At 36.8% G+C, this 15,780-nt stretch overlaps 1 protein-coding gene across 21 annotated transcripts in view; it reads right to left on the bottom strand.

Annotated features, from left to right (window-relative positions):
- ARPP21 (cAMP regulated phosphoprotein 21) overlaps positions 1-15,780 on the bottom strand; it is a 198,780-nt gene that overhangs the window by 111,599 nt on the left and 71,401 nt on the right. The gene's annotated exons all lie outside the window — the stretch shown is intronic.

Genomic DNA, 15,780 nt, shown 5'->3' with positions numbered 1-15,780 from the left:
ACACAATAGATATTCCTGTTTCTTCTAATGCTATTTCTGAAACAAAACAAGCCTGCAGCTGAAGAAAAAAAAATAAAATCTGTATAAGGTTTTTGTTTGTTTGGGATTTTTTTTTCATTGGTTGGTTTTTGTTTGATTGCATTTTTTGGGGGGTATCTGTTTGTTTTGTAAGAATGTTTTATGCAGACAAAATCTCATCAAGTAAGCTTATTTTGCTAGATACCACTGTTCTATTTAAAATCTTGCAAGAGATCTAGATGAGATTTTGGAAGTTTTCAATCAAATCTGGAGATGTGTCTTGTTTTTAATTTTGAATCTCCTGAGAATGACCACTTTTTCTTGTTAGATCTACATCCCCTTGTTTTCTCATTGTTTGAAGCCCTTCCTAAGAAAAAGAAAATTAAGGCAGAGACTTTACCTTACTATCCGCATGTTATAGAGGAATTATAAACCCATAAATAGGTACATGTATCTATATGTTTTATATAAAAACTGTACATTTTATGTATTTAATTTATATATATTTACATTTTAATTTATGTATATTTGTATTTTATGTACATACATTAATCCCATTTTTTTGGTTCCATTTTGGCTGGTCTCAGGCAATGCAGTTGAACAGTAAATGGCACACATTCAAAAAAAGAAGCCGTAAGCATACTATGGATTGTATTTCATGCTCTATATTGCCATGGTTTTAAAGGAAAATGAAGAAACATGCCAATTATTACTATAAATTAGATGTTTAAATGTCTAATAATTAAACGCATATTATAAAAGCCAATGAAACCATTACACATTTCTGTGCAATGCTCCAAGCACTTAAGTGCCAGATATCCTCAGCTTATGTTCACTTGCAGAAATAACAAAGAGATCAACATTTGTATCTTTTGCCATCCCTAAAAATGTTGTTAGAGATCCTCCCCCTCTGTTAAAACCGATCTTAAGATACGTGCTGATATATATCATATTTCCTCATTCGCAGCATAGGGACAATATATTAGACATGGCGATCAGTTCCTGAAGAAACAAACAAATCCAACTATAAAATACCAGCCAGGTATTTTATACTGTCACCATAATGGCCAGTGAGAGGAAGAAATCCTCTTCAAAAGCAGTTACAATAGTCAAGAGAGAAAAGGCAGAACGCCAGGTTTACAGAACCAGCAGTGTCAGTTCATAGATTTGCAGCTTCGGCTTCTGAAAGGGTCTTGCCAGAAACCCCGTGGTTTCTGCATTATGTTTCCCTTTTCCAGCCAGTACTTCCAGGCTCCAGGCAATACTGTGAACAAAAGAAAAGGCAGAAAAAGTGCTTCCATGTCTGTTTGTGTTTTTCAGGGAAGAAATTATGACATATGTATGGGAGAGAGCTAAGTAGTTTTGTTAAAAACGTTATTTGACCACTCCACATATGCCTAGCCAGAAAGCTTCGTGACACATGAACTAATAAAACAGCAATGAATACAGAGCAGAAATCAAATATTCAAGCCAATGACTCCAAGGAATATGTCCGATTCAATTTAAACTAGAAAAATATATAACTTTAATCAAAAATGACATTAAAAAAAAACAGAAAAAAGTGATGGTTTTTGATCACTTTAAATCTTGTTATACAGATTGAAGTCTCTACAAGTTCAAATATGATTTTAAGAAAACTTCTATAATATCCAAAATTGTGTTTACCTGCTGTGAAACAATCTGTCTTACTTGGCACTAGAAACCACTAACTATATCAACAATCCAAAAATACTGAGACTTAAATTACAGGAGAGAAGTGTGGGACTGAAGTTCTATAGCCTGTAATATATTCAATTTCCATTGCAGAACGTCCATAACATCACATTTTTCCATTGCTGTGCTCTGTATCAAAGAGTAAATAAAAATATGATTATAAAGTACAACACTGAAATGGTAGAGGATAATACACTTTATGAAATTTGAAGAAGAAAAATGGAGGCAGTGGGACTTAAACATTACGAAAATTGGTATGTATCAAAGACGATTCTATGCTACAGATTTTCTAAAGATGTATTTCCAGGCTTGGGTCCCAGCCTGGATCTTAAACAAGACTGTTAAATGGGACCTTCATTTATTAGTCTTTGGAAGAAATAAAGGCTTTCATAAAAACTCAAGAAGGTACCTCTAAGATTTCAGAATTCAAGGAGTACTTTGGAACTTCAGTTGCCCTAAATTCTTTAACAAAAATTTCCTATTGGCTAGTTATGAATATTTCAGTGGTATTCAACCACTTAATCCAGTGATTTATTTTTTTTCCCTCCAAACATTTTAAAAAGTCCACCTGTGAATGAAGTATTTTTCACCTATTTAATAATATTTTGAGCCTAGGCTGACCTTCCCCATGGAAGAACCAAAATCATTTTTTTTGTGTACAACACAAAATCTGTTTGGTCAATACTTTTTAATGTGTAATGCTATGCTATTTGAGCCTCAGGATTTCTTTTGACACCTTCAAGATTTTCAAAGGCTGATGAAACATGACATAACAAGAAAGGGCAAGTCAATAACCACTCCTGTCACTGCAGGCCCAGTTCTGAGGAACTGCGATCCTTCTTGCAAATCACCCTTCCTAACAAAAAAGACCTCAGCCATCGCATGTTTTATTGTAACGTGTCAAAGTGCAACGGCAACTATTTATGCCCTTCCGATGTTAAAAGTGACCTGTCTGAACTTTCTGCAAAAGACAATAAAAAGTAAAACTAGCGAACTCTATGTTTTGCTCAATTTATGACACACTTTATAGCAAAACAAATTGATCAAATATCGATTAAAACCCTGTAACTACCGTAAAATTTGAAACACTGAAAAGAGGGAAAGAGAGGAGAATCACAGTTTCATACAGAATAATAAAGCAAAGGAACTATTCCACAAATAGTGTTGTTAGTGCTACAGTATCTCAAAATCACACAAAACAATTATGAAATTTGGTTTGTTAAGTATCAACACAAACACCGCCACCAAAAAACACCACAGAATCCCTAGTAAATGTACTCCATTTTAAAATGTGGTTAAAATGCCCAGGGACTTGTTTTATATGGGTACCAACTATAAGCAAACTTACATATATTCCAAGTTTTAGCAGATACCAGCAGAAGCAAGTATAAATAATGACACACTAGCAACTCTGCTGGAGAATCACGGGACTTTCAATAATGCATGACTTCCAAACAAATCTGTATGACTGAGTGAAATTTTTTACCCTGTTACAGAAATGAAAAAATCTCAGTCTAAATTACAAAAAAATTTGGTCACCATAAGAAATTTGTTTGTGACTGAAATCACTTGACAGTATGAAAGTTATGGCAACAACCTTAAGGGAAGACTTGAAAAATAATTTTATAACAAAACAGATTTGAAATTAGCCTCAGCTGCCTTAGAGTTTACTTATTTTCAAAAATACTTCAATTAAAATAGTTGTATCTCTGAACAATGCTATCTTTTCCTAAAAATTCAGACTTCCAGAACATTAGATGGATTTCTTTTTTGTTGAACAGGATGAACTGGGCTGAAGTTGTTTTTCTTCCTTTTACTATTGCCCAAGTTTCTATGTTGCATAGGTGATTTTTCACAGCTCTTACAGATGGGTATTGCCTTTATATACATGCACAATATATATAGAATAACCTGACAAGTTTTATTTTCTTCCCCTAGGAGTGCAACAGAAAAAGAAGCTAATAAACTGTTGCACACCTAAAACATATATATATATATATATGTGTATATAATCTACTAGTAAGTTCAGTGCTATAGTTTACCTTTAAGCAGTTCCCTAGTTGTCATGAATCAGAAAACTCGTGGGCACAGTATAGGTTGTCCTCTAAATATCTAAGTAACTCACCATTACAAAATTGCCATAATTTAGAAAGGACCAAGAACAGGCCCATCAACAACTTGTGTTACTGCACCATGTAGTCCAATATATTAAAGGCTCAACTAAACACCATCAGCAAAGCTAGGTTTGTGCCAAGCTGAGAATTGTGCTAGAAACGTCCTGATCCTCAGAAACGCCTGCATGCATGGAGACCTGAACTTACCTCGAGTTTATGATCTCAGTGTGTGTTACATCTAAGGGATACTTTTTGTGTCAGAGAACAACTAAACAGATAAACCCCCAAGAACAGTAATATTTCTCTCTTCTTTCTACCCCTCTTCTCAACCTTTGTTCTCCTAAAGAGAGCTGTTAAGACAGACAGCTCATGGAACACAAAAGTACAATTTAGGACCTTCCTGCTAGTATATGACCATAAAAAAGTCAACCTCATATTGACCTGTAAGGAAGGAGCCTTGGAGTTGTGGCTGTCAGAGCTACTGTCTCATGGTGCATCTTCCAACCCCAATCCAAGATTACCAGCAACTGCAAAGACAACACACACCTCTGAAACCATGAAAAAGCTGTAGCTGCTTTTCAAGTATTTCAGATAATGCCATGATTTTCAATTTGTCACTCTAGAATTACAAAATTAAATGGATTGCATTCTGTTTGGTGAGGGAAATACTTTTTCGTCTGTGTTTATCGAGCATACTCCACATAAAATTTTGACAGGAGCTGCTTGGACCTACCATAATACAGGAAACAAGTCCACCAGCTAAAACGAGACAAGAAGGTGGTATGTATTTTTAGGGACAAAACCAAATCTCTATTAAAACTGTAAAAGTTCTATCAGCATTCTGTTAATCAACATTAAATTGCAGTTGCTCAAAATATAGGACAATAAAGACTCTTAAGTATTCATTAACCTCCAAGGAAAGTTGGACACCAAAATATCATAGACCATTATGAAAATTCCAGCTTCTTATAATAATAAGTCACAACTAAGCAAGATTTCTGCACTTAACTCCAATTACAGCAAATTAAACAAAATCACTGTAAATGCAATACCCTGCTGTTGATTACAAACTATGCTGCTGCTCTGTACAAACTCCTCTTGATTTCAATGGGAGTCAGAAGAGGAGGATGATGGTTGTAAGCCCGAAGCACAACAGTAACGCTGCCACTGAAAATGAAGCTATCTTCTTCAACTGAGCGGAAACAATCAGACCTTTGCATGACCAGTTTCAGGTCAATTTCCTGGCTCTGTAAGTTTCACGGGAAAGTCTTCATTTGGTTGACAGCTAAAACATACAAACATCAGAACCAAATCAAACAGGATAAAGGATGGATGAGCCTGGAAGTAGGCTAGAAGGAGATGACAACAGCCCACAAGTCCCGCCACTGCACCAGAGGACAGACCAAGGCTTGCTATGCTGCCACAGCAGCTTTGTGACATTAGCTTCAGCAATTACTGTGTGTTTAAATTCCCCTAGTTCAGGGTTTTAGTAACCCCCGACATCTACATGGTGTAGCCTTGGCACGGGAACTGTTATTGTACAGCAGCACAGGAACCAAAGGTTGGCCAGACTGCAAAATGATACGACACTTACCAGTCAGCAGAATAGAAAGGTGATCTAAGTATCCCCTTACATGTATCTGTAAGCCAAGAAAGTAATATTTCAATTTGTTTTTCTAAAAATATTTATCAGAGATCTTACTGAGATGAAATGTGGCCATAATGGGAACTCGCTGTTTTACACTTTTCATTTCACTTCATGCTGTTATTTATTTCTTCTTGTATCAGTTTTCACGGCAAAAGCACTAAATGAAGGAGGACTGGTTGCTATGCAGAGTTCACAGGGATACCAAGATCGCATTCATGACCTGATTTTTATCACCAGTGGGCAAAGAAAAAAATGTAGATGCAAAAGGAAAAACTACATTAATGTTACATTTCGAAAGAGATTTTAAAAACACTGAAGTCAAGATTTGCAAAGTGATGGCTCCCACAGCATGCATAATGCGTTATGAGGAATATTCTGTATTGATGTATTCTATGTTTTATGCCTTAATACATACATGCAATTTAGCCTAGTTATGATTGTTGTGGGAACCGTAAGCAGCCATCCTGACAATTTCATTCTCAACTGCAATGTTGTACTAATGGAGTTTTGGTACTTAATCTCATTGTTTGTTTCAAAAATGAGGGAGGAAAAGAAAGGAAAAGATACAGGAAAGTAGAGCAAGAAAAAGAAGGAGGAATATTATTATTTCTGTGTATTCTAATTATTGTAGCCCATGGTGAACTTGGTATTTAAAGAGAGCTGAGAGCACCAAGTATCAGGAAAACCAGTACTTACACTAATACACCTTTAAAACACCATGCAGACAAATCCACTCTCCATTTTGAACGTTACTGTGCTACAGCAAGTCCAACATGCATTAACACCAACACAGTTAGATCCTCTTTATCCTGTGTTCCCAGTTACGATGCAGCCAGCCAAGAAAAGACCTATGTCTCTCAGCCAAGAAAAGACCTTCCATTTTCTATTAACAGGTCATAGTATGATCTTCTCTGTCCAAAGGGAATTTTTTTTGGTCTACAATAATACCATACTAAAAAATAATACTAAGTGACACTGAGTTCTGAAGATGGATGAATTCAATCTAAACGGAAACAATGTTCCCTGTTCCTTACCCTCCCGAGAACAGACACAAGGTCTATGGCCTAACCCATCCCCACGAGCCATACGAAAAGATATTATCTTGTAACTCTTATGTTTTTTGCTGCTAGGGGTTTATTCAGTGTGCAACCTCGTTACTTTGGCACCCCCTTTTCACCTTCTCAGTATAGACAAAGCCTGTGAGAAAGCATAATAGTTAAGTCAGTGGGATTGACCAACTCTTTGAAGTACTACTACAACAATTCTGAATACTAATCATTATTACTTCTAGCTTTGGAGACCATTCTCAAAAAACAAAACAAAACAAACAAATAAGCAAGCAAGCAAACAAAAAAAGTAGTACCTTTGAAGAACAAGGAATAGAGAGGGAATTCACTGTTCTTTTTCATTTTCTTTCTTCATCTGACTTTTCCCAGTCCTTATCCACATCATTGCCATCTTAAATCCAGACAAGTTTTTAGCCTGCCTCCAGTCTGACTGGAGATCTAAGAATAAAAAGGTCTGAGGCTCTTTACATTTGTATATGACTGTAGCCAAAGACAGGTGCAAAGGCTGCCAAATGTAATTGCTGGCATGTTAATTTATGCTTAATGTTGCATTTTTAGTCATTCAACCAAAGGTTAGAATTTGAAAGATTGATGGTCTCATAAAAGTTATTAACTGATAGAACTGCCCAAATTTCAGCTGTCAGGCTCAAAGGGCCTTTCTCCTTTCTTGGAAACCTTTGTTCTGGGAAACATTTAGACCTCACGAAATCAAAATACCAAGGCACTGACAGAGCAGAAAAACACTGAGACAGACTAACCCGCCTCCAGCACCCACAGTCGTCGCTTGACAACTCGGAATGAAGCAACGAGGCAGGACACTTTGGAGCGCTAACTGAATGAACTCTGTTCTAGCCATAACAGTGAATCAAAACCAACATATCCCAGTTGACCAACAAAACTTCTGCTTTTAGAAAACCAACATGCCCCAAAATACTTACCTCCCTATCCACAAACATTTACAGAATCAAGCTTCTTTCACTACAAGTGGTTTGTCAGCAGTTTAATAAAAGAAAGGATGGTCATGGTAGAAAAAAGGCAACAATGGATCTTTTCAATGACCGTTTTTAAACCAACAGTGAAGAAGCCCAACACCTATAAATATTCTACCATGTGTAATTCTGATCCATGCTGTTTGAAGCTGGTGAGACCAGAGTGCCACAATGAGAAGCTTTTCAAACATATCAGGATTGGCCTGATTCTTAGCTTTCTTATCTTCTACCCAAAAATATAGCGTCTCTCGTGTTCTGGCTACAATCAGAGCACGACAAAGATATCATTGCTCTGGAGGCTATGGCGATAGTCATTTTCATACTTAGGACAGCCTAAAAAATTAAGTATCTGACATTTCAGCACATAGCACATGCACAAATGGGACGTGTTAGTTTGCGATTTAACATGGCTGCCTAAAAACACTCTTGTCGTGATATAAAGAAGTAAGACTACTGACAAGAATACTGGGCAGTATTTAAACAAACAAATAACAACAACAAAAACACCCCAGGAAAGTAAAACAAGAGGTTTTAAAGGTATTTTTACTCCTATTACTTTCCACAAATCAATTAACAAAGTTTAGGTTCATCAATATCATAAGAAAGATATCAATTTGAAGATATACACTCATTGGGAAATGCTTTCTCACCCTCTGTTAGGAAGAATGCGACTTACTGTCACAAAAAAACAAAACAAAACAAAAACCAAAACAACAAGCAAACAACAAGAAAAAAACCACCAACCTCTGATGCAATGAATGCACTTGCCTCACATTCCTGTGCTCTATTTGGCTGCATGAACGTGGATCTCTGCCCCTGTTTCTTCACCTGCCTCCCACCTATGCCTCTTCAATACAAAGGAAACTTTTTTTTCAGTGTGTGGGACCAAAAAAGGAAGAGTTTAATAAGCCATTGATCTTGGTTGTAAACTCTAGGCCCAACTGCGAAGTACAGCTCTTACAGATATTCAATTAGGGAGGCTAGAATCAGTCTTTTAAAACAATTTGTGAGACTGTAGTCATCCTCAAAGGGCTTCTCGATACAAAAGTTTCCGAAGCATGAAGCCTCAGACAAAGCAGGGATAATTAAGAGAGGCAGTTCTCACATTTTTGGTGGGTACCACCACTGGCATTGTAACAACTAATAGGCTACTCCCTGCAGAAGGACAAAACATTTGGCTGTCCAAGCACAGTTCATAAAGCATTGTTAAGATGGCTGCATACTGCTAGTAGTGCACACACTACTGGAAGACCTCCCCTAGAGGACCTTCTTTCCTGTCCCTTCATTACCAAATGCTTTCCTATTACCCACTCTACTGTACAAAAGATCTCTCAAGCGTTTAACTTCTGGATAGCCACTTTTTTTTTGGTTGCAAAGGGTTAAAATGGAATAAGAGAAACCTGTTTCAATTTCAGTGGAAGTAATTTTCTCAATATGTGAACATTTAATATCTTGTAACAATTGATTCAAATATCAGACTGCACTGACTCCTTGCCACAGCAGAATTAGCAGTATTTCAGCTGAAGTTGTGATTGGCAAAGCTACTGTTCCAAACCTCCAACACCACAGTCCTGTGTGGCTGCTGGTTGTAATTCCACCCATGTATGATACACCCTATTAGGGGCCTCAAGATCAGCTTTCCTTCTTCTATACTGGAAATACTCTGCTTTCTTCTACTGATAATCAAGTGATTCTCATTTAAGTCCAGACATTAAACAGTTCGCATAAGCTCCCTGACAAAACTAACCAAAATATGACAAAGCATTTAAACAACTGTTTGAAATTCTCTGAAAGTAAAAGTGTCTGCATAATTTTCTTTTACATCCACTTAAGTTTTTATAATCTCTTATGAAAAAGGCTCGTTGATTTAATGTTAAACATTTATATCAATGCAAGTATGTGAAACAGACTGTACAAGAACAAATACCATATACCTAGTTGGAATCTCTGGCAATTCAGACAAACAGAAAAAAAGATAAACAAAAAATAAAATAATTACATAGTAATATGGAGCCTGAGGTCTAAAGGGATAATTTAAGTACGTGAAATTTATTTCTGTTTCAAGAGACACAACATAAAACTTCTTTCAATGGCCTTTAGTTCCTCTGCCAAGCACTTCTCTGAATATGTTCCAAACTCAAAATTACCTCCCAGGAGAGCATCTCAGGTTGGAGCTTTCTTTCATTGTTTCTGGGTTTGCTCCTATATTATAGATTATTGGTTCCAGATGTGAACTGGGGATGGTAAAAAGACTTAGAACTACCACATTTTGTTTTCTTGGTTCTTTAACAGATTCTATAGGAATGGGAGTCATTTTGTTTTTCATCTATGGACTCTCTCTTGGGGATGTACGATAAAACTTGCAGACCTCTTTCTCTCCTGAAATGCATGCTTCTGGACACTTCTTACTGCCCCAGTTTGGTTAAATCACCAAATATTTACATGATACTTGAGAGCCTCTGACTACCTTTAGAAAATAAAGAAACGAACCTGACTATGGCCTTTCTTTTTTAAATGAAAAGTGATATTACAATACTGATCTTTTGTTTTCTTTTTATTGGCAAACACCATATTACACATGTATGTAACTGGTGTGTACATATGATTTTTAAGAATTGGAAATGCCATTACTTTACCTGTTAAATTTAACCTAATCATTTTTATTCCTTCGTTCTATCTTAGGTCTATTTTATTGCTCATGACCACAGTGAATGCAAAATTTTAGTTGCAGTGAAGTACAGCTGAGCACTGTATATATACATATGCGTGTGTACATACAAGAAATCTACCCATGAGTAGAACAAGGCAAAACAAGGCACTGATCAATTACTGCAGTTGTATCTATTTTCACATGGTTCTGTGGAAGTTAACGTCTGCTCAGTATTATCCTATTGGAGACAAATCTAATACTAAAATATTTATAACTGTTTTAGCAGATCAGACCTAATATTTTTGCAGTATAAAGTTCTAAAGAAACATGCATGTAGGCTGAATAGTGACACACAAGGAAGACAATTTAGGCTTCTGACACACTTTGTATATAAATTTACGGAATGTAAATATACTTTGCTCAGACAATGGATATACATTCTCATCAGACAATCAATAAACTAACACAACAGTCTGTAACTCAATCTGTACTTCACCATAGTAGGAAAACATTGTCTTTTGGCTCTACTGGCTCATATAAAGGTTTTATCAGGCAATCTTACCTTTCAAAGCACAAATTAATGCTAAATACATTAATGCTTTACTGCTGCCACAGGCTTATTTTATTACCAAATTTGGCTTTGGACTTTATGCCCCTAGCCATCTGTTTTTTTGCTAAATTTAAAAGCACTACATGTTTCAGACAACATAAGAAACTATTAAAGAAGCAAGCAAATAATTCTGTACTACAGGGAAGCTGCTCTTGCACAGAGAAGACAGAATAGGAATAAGGGTGTTCCCTGGTTCACAGAGACATGGGAAATGGGTCATTTCACATGCAAAATACCAGAAAATTCAAAGGAACTCAAGGTCAGAGAAACAGGGTATTACTAAAAACAAAAAGAGAAAGACTGGCTGCAGCTAGCTGCAGCAAGGAGAAAACTTAAAATTTCCAGTAGTGGGAAAAAACTTTGAGACCAGGATAGGCACAATGTTCCAGGGCAGCAGGAAAGGAAAAGGATAACTCCCGTTTTAAATTAAATCCTTCATTCATGTTGAGAACAAAACTGAAAAGCGATTAACACACTCGTCCCAGCCATTCATCCATGGCTGGTACCTCCTCGAAAAATGGATAAGCAGGGGAACAGGGGACGCACAAAGGAGGGTACCTGCTGCACAGCAGTCAAAACTACACCTCAAAGTGAGCCTAGAACAGCACTAAAAAGACTGTTGAAAAAGCCTAAAATTAATGGCATGGAGCAGTTATATGAGAACTAATAAGTGCTTTAATAAGAAGTAAAATTATATTTTTATCCAAAAGCCACTGACTTAAGCAGCATGTACGTGTACAAGCCAGTGACACATAGAACTGGATACCTCGGTACATAAACTTCAGTGATATCCATGCCAAAACCCACAGTGAAACTGTGACGCCACAGAAGTCAATGGAAACCTTAAGTTAAAATCCAGGACCTCTCACATATACAGAGCCCAGCAAACCAGACAATGCCTGGTTTTATGTCACTTCTCTATGCCAGCCTCCAGAAAAATCCTGTCAAGTGAGAAATAACAGATTATAACACAAAGAGTCTCAAGACAGAAGTTATAAAGTCCAAACAAAGATGTAAAAGGAGATTAAATTCTTATGTATACCTACACAATCATTACAGTATCATACATTTTCATGATACACCTTACAAGGCTTTTTAGAAAAATATTTACGTTCTAACAATAAAACATATAGATAATGAAAGGATTCACTGTAAATAGTAGCTATTCTAGATTCACATCTGTCTCAAGAAAACTAGCATTTTTGAAATACTGAATGGAACTTAGCATAGAAAATTATATGTAATTGCTATTTATTAAAGGGGACTGGCCTTTTATAAACACCCAACACAAAGTGAAGATAGAGCACAAGAGGGAAATTCACATGCCTGTAACAAAACAGGTCAAGTCTACTTTGTAGTTTTTTCAAAAGCTTCCCCCTCAAAATATTTTCTCTATTAAACTTTGACCGTCAAAATAAAAATCTGCCTAACTGAAAGCTGTGTGCAACAGTTAGAACTGGCAATTGTGGATGTATTCTTTTTACTTTTACATATCGGGCGAAACAATCCAACCAAACAAAACCCCACAATATTGTTTGAAAAACTGTCCTTGGAAGGGCTAAGCCTGAATATGTGCTATATCTAAGCACATATTTCTAGACTTAGAATATAAAATAAACCAGCTGAAAGAATCAGTTCTATCAAGCTTTGCCTCAGGTACTAAAATTCTTAAATTTTAACACAATTCTGACTTTTTTTTTTTAACATATGGTGACTGTTTTTCAAATCCTATTTGTCTTGTACTTGTTCAAATTCTTCAACATTATCTCCTGCTAGAACTGGCTGGAAAATAATTGCTAAACAGAGGCAGTAATACCCAACACTGACTGCAGAGAGTAACAGCAGCAACAGGAAAGTTAATGTCTTTGTATTTTCTGTGGGTTCAAAGACTACACACAAATGATAACCGTTACTGAGCTAACTTGTGAAGGTACCTTAACTTCATTGTATTTGCCAATATTAGCACCACAGAGGGAAAGTGTATATTCCTGTAGTGCCTCTTTATAATAAATCCCTAAAATGCCGTAATCTCTAATTAAGGAGGAAAACACCACACATCTGGGGAATATAAACACAAAAAAGGTTACTGTCTCCTTCCAGGTAAGGATACTGAGGAAGAAAGCAGTTAAATGAGTAAAGAAGTTGGTCAAAACAAGAGCTAGATGGGTAACCAGCACCTTCTTCCCCAGGTACGTGGCCACCATTCTCCAGTGCCCCCTCTGCACCCTGAAACTCTTGTGGCAGGTAGGTGAATATGTGTGTATGAAGAGAAGCCACTTACAAAACTGTATGCATATTTTAAAACATTTTTTGTCTATACAAGAAGATACAAGGGATGTAACAAGGAACCCAGAAGTCTTGAATTTTTAACAATAGTATTAACAGTCAGGAAAAACCTTCCATGCTTTTTTTGTATGACCACCTAAAGCACATTGCAGTGAACTGCACCCTCTAGATCAAGCTGTTTCAGGAACTACAAGATACTACTACTACAAGATAGCAGGTAGGAAAGTGAAAGAGCAAGAGAAATGCTTTTATTTATGCAAAATGCTGTCTACAGGATCCACTTTGTTATAAATCTAATCAGACCGCAATAGTATTTACAAGTCATTTATCATAATGGCTCAGATTCATTTCCTAAGAGAAATAAACTCAGAAATAAGCAGTCTGGAAGCCTGCATCACAACACTGACAATAAACACAGGAAAAAACAGGTAGTCGTATCAGCATCTAAATAAAGTGATGACATTTTAGTTATTTACAATAAACGCAGTATTGAAAGTGGAATGCTCTCCTTCAGATTTCTTCTACTAGCCTGCTTAGCAGTGCCTACACTTCTCAGACCATCTTTCATATTTCACTTACACAGGAGGAGTACTTGTCTAGGATATCTTGCATCTCGAGTACGTCAGCTGTACACCCATTAAAGTACACCATAGAGTATTCATGCAAACTGAACAACGCGACGGGCTCAATTTCACTTGAAGTCTGCTTTCACTACCCAAGTTCAAATGTGCTCCCAGTGCTTTTCAAAGCCTTGACGGGAATATTGATTTATACCACGGGTTTTATCCTCACTGTCTACCATGTAGTACAACTGACACCCTATTGTACAGACACACTTTGGATCACCCCAGTTAGTGGCTGGACACTTTACTTTTTATAGGGAAGTGCAGATGATGCAGAAAGTGCATTTTTTTGTTTAAAATCTATTATTTTTTTGCTTTGTTTTCTTCCTCTATTCACTCAGCAAATAAATCTTTGTTAAGAAGTTTCACACTGATGAGAGATGTCTGACTGCCTATTCTCCTTCCCAGGGGACATTGATCCTTTTTAAAGCTGAGCATGAGGAAGGCGAAATTCAGTGCTAGAGAATGTTAGGGAAAAATAAAAAAATAAAAAATTGAACAACAGAGATTTCTGTTGCTCAAATATCTTTCTCCAAGTTCCTGTCTCATGGTAGACCATTTCCCTCTTGAAACTGTTTCATGTTACTCTCTCACATTACACCCATTAACCTGTCTTTGCTCTTTGGAAAAAGCACTGTCTGGAAAGCCATTTTCTATGAGGATATTGTTAAGTCATGCGGCTCACCAACTGATACTATCGGTAGCATTTTAATTTGTAGCTATTGCCACTATCAGAAAGGTCCCTTTTTAAGATGTAAATATTTTTAAAAGCCTTCACTGAAAAAGAATAACCCAAAATAATCCAAATAACCTCAGACAGGCATTTGGAAGTACTGAAAAATCTGTCCCCTTCCTGATAAAAAACAAAACAAACAACAACAAACAAACCAACCCCTAATACAAACCTGTCATGGTATTTCACTGTCTGTACCACAAAATACTCTTTAAAAGGCAGCAGCCCTGTTTATCTGCAAACACATCCTTTCATCCTCTCTCTTGTCAGACTAGTTAGACAATTTATAAAAGGGTTTCCTTCTGTTTCTTGAGGTAAACGGGCATTTTATGACTATCACAGCCCTCACTTATAGCCTGTGCAGGGCAGAGAGGAACAGGCCTCCGCTAGGCCATTACCACTGCCAGACTTGTTCATACACCCCCCACCATGCTACAACAGAGCCCTTCACAGCAGGAGTAACTAACCCAGTGTCATCATCCTGGCTTTCAGGTTCTTAGTTTTTGTTTCTTTGTTTGTTGGGGTTGGGGAGTGGTTTTTGATGTTTTGTTTGGGGTTTTCTGGTTGGTTTTTTGGTTGTGTTTGGATGAGGGTTTTGGTTGGCTTTACATTTTTGCCAGCCAAAAATAAAAAAAGTGTTTTCGACATTAAAGTTTATTTTCATTTTGCTGACACTAGTGAGCACAAGAGTGGGGATTGTAAAGACTGCATTTTGCATCTACAGTCACTCTGGTGGGCTGAAGAACACAAAGCGATGTTATTTTTATAGCAGCTTCCCTTCCTGCATAATGGCAGTTGACCTGTTCCAATTTCTGAATTTAGCAGAAAGCTGAAAAAAAGTGTTCTGCCTATCTTACAAATGGAATCCAGTTGTTCTCCTATCCACTACATTGGAAAGGCAGCAGACCGGTAATACAGTCATTTGGAAAGGAGCTCAATGCAGTTTTACTCAGAAATATAAGCATGGTAGCTAAAACTTAAGAGACCATAAAATATATAGATGAGCACTTCAGAAGGATATTCTAGCCGTACCAGTCTCCTGCTACAGAAGCATATTCCAGTTGCTTATTTCTCCAAGTTGCAGCAAGAGGGCTATATGGACTAACATTTTCATGCCTTTATTTGCAATGATTAAGACTAGAGAATTAAGTCAATAAAAGCAATAGTTTTCCTTCAACTTAAACATAGGCTACATGAAAAAACAAACGCATCTCACTGTGGTCCAAGTCTTCTGGGTTTCTAGAGACATGCTTTCAAAAATCACAAATCATCTCCTTGGCAACAACTGAACTCAATAATTCAATTATTGAGTACACTGAGGAGAGAATT

This window comes from Patagioenas fasciata, chromosome 2, assembly GCF_037038585.1.
Source record: "Patagioenas fasciata isolate bPatFas1 chromosome 2, bPatFas1.hap1, whole genome shotgun sequence".
NCBI lineage: Eukaryota > Metazoa > Chordata > Aves > Columbiformes > Columbidae > Patagioenas > Patagioenas fasciata.
The sequence above is the reverse complement of the archived record's forward strand: the minus strand, read 5'-3'. Positions and strand labels throughout refer to the sequence as shown.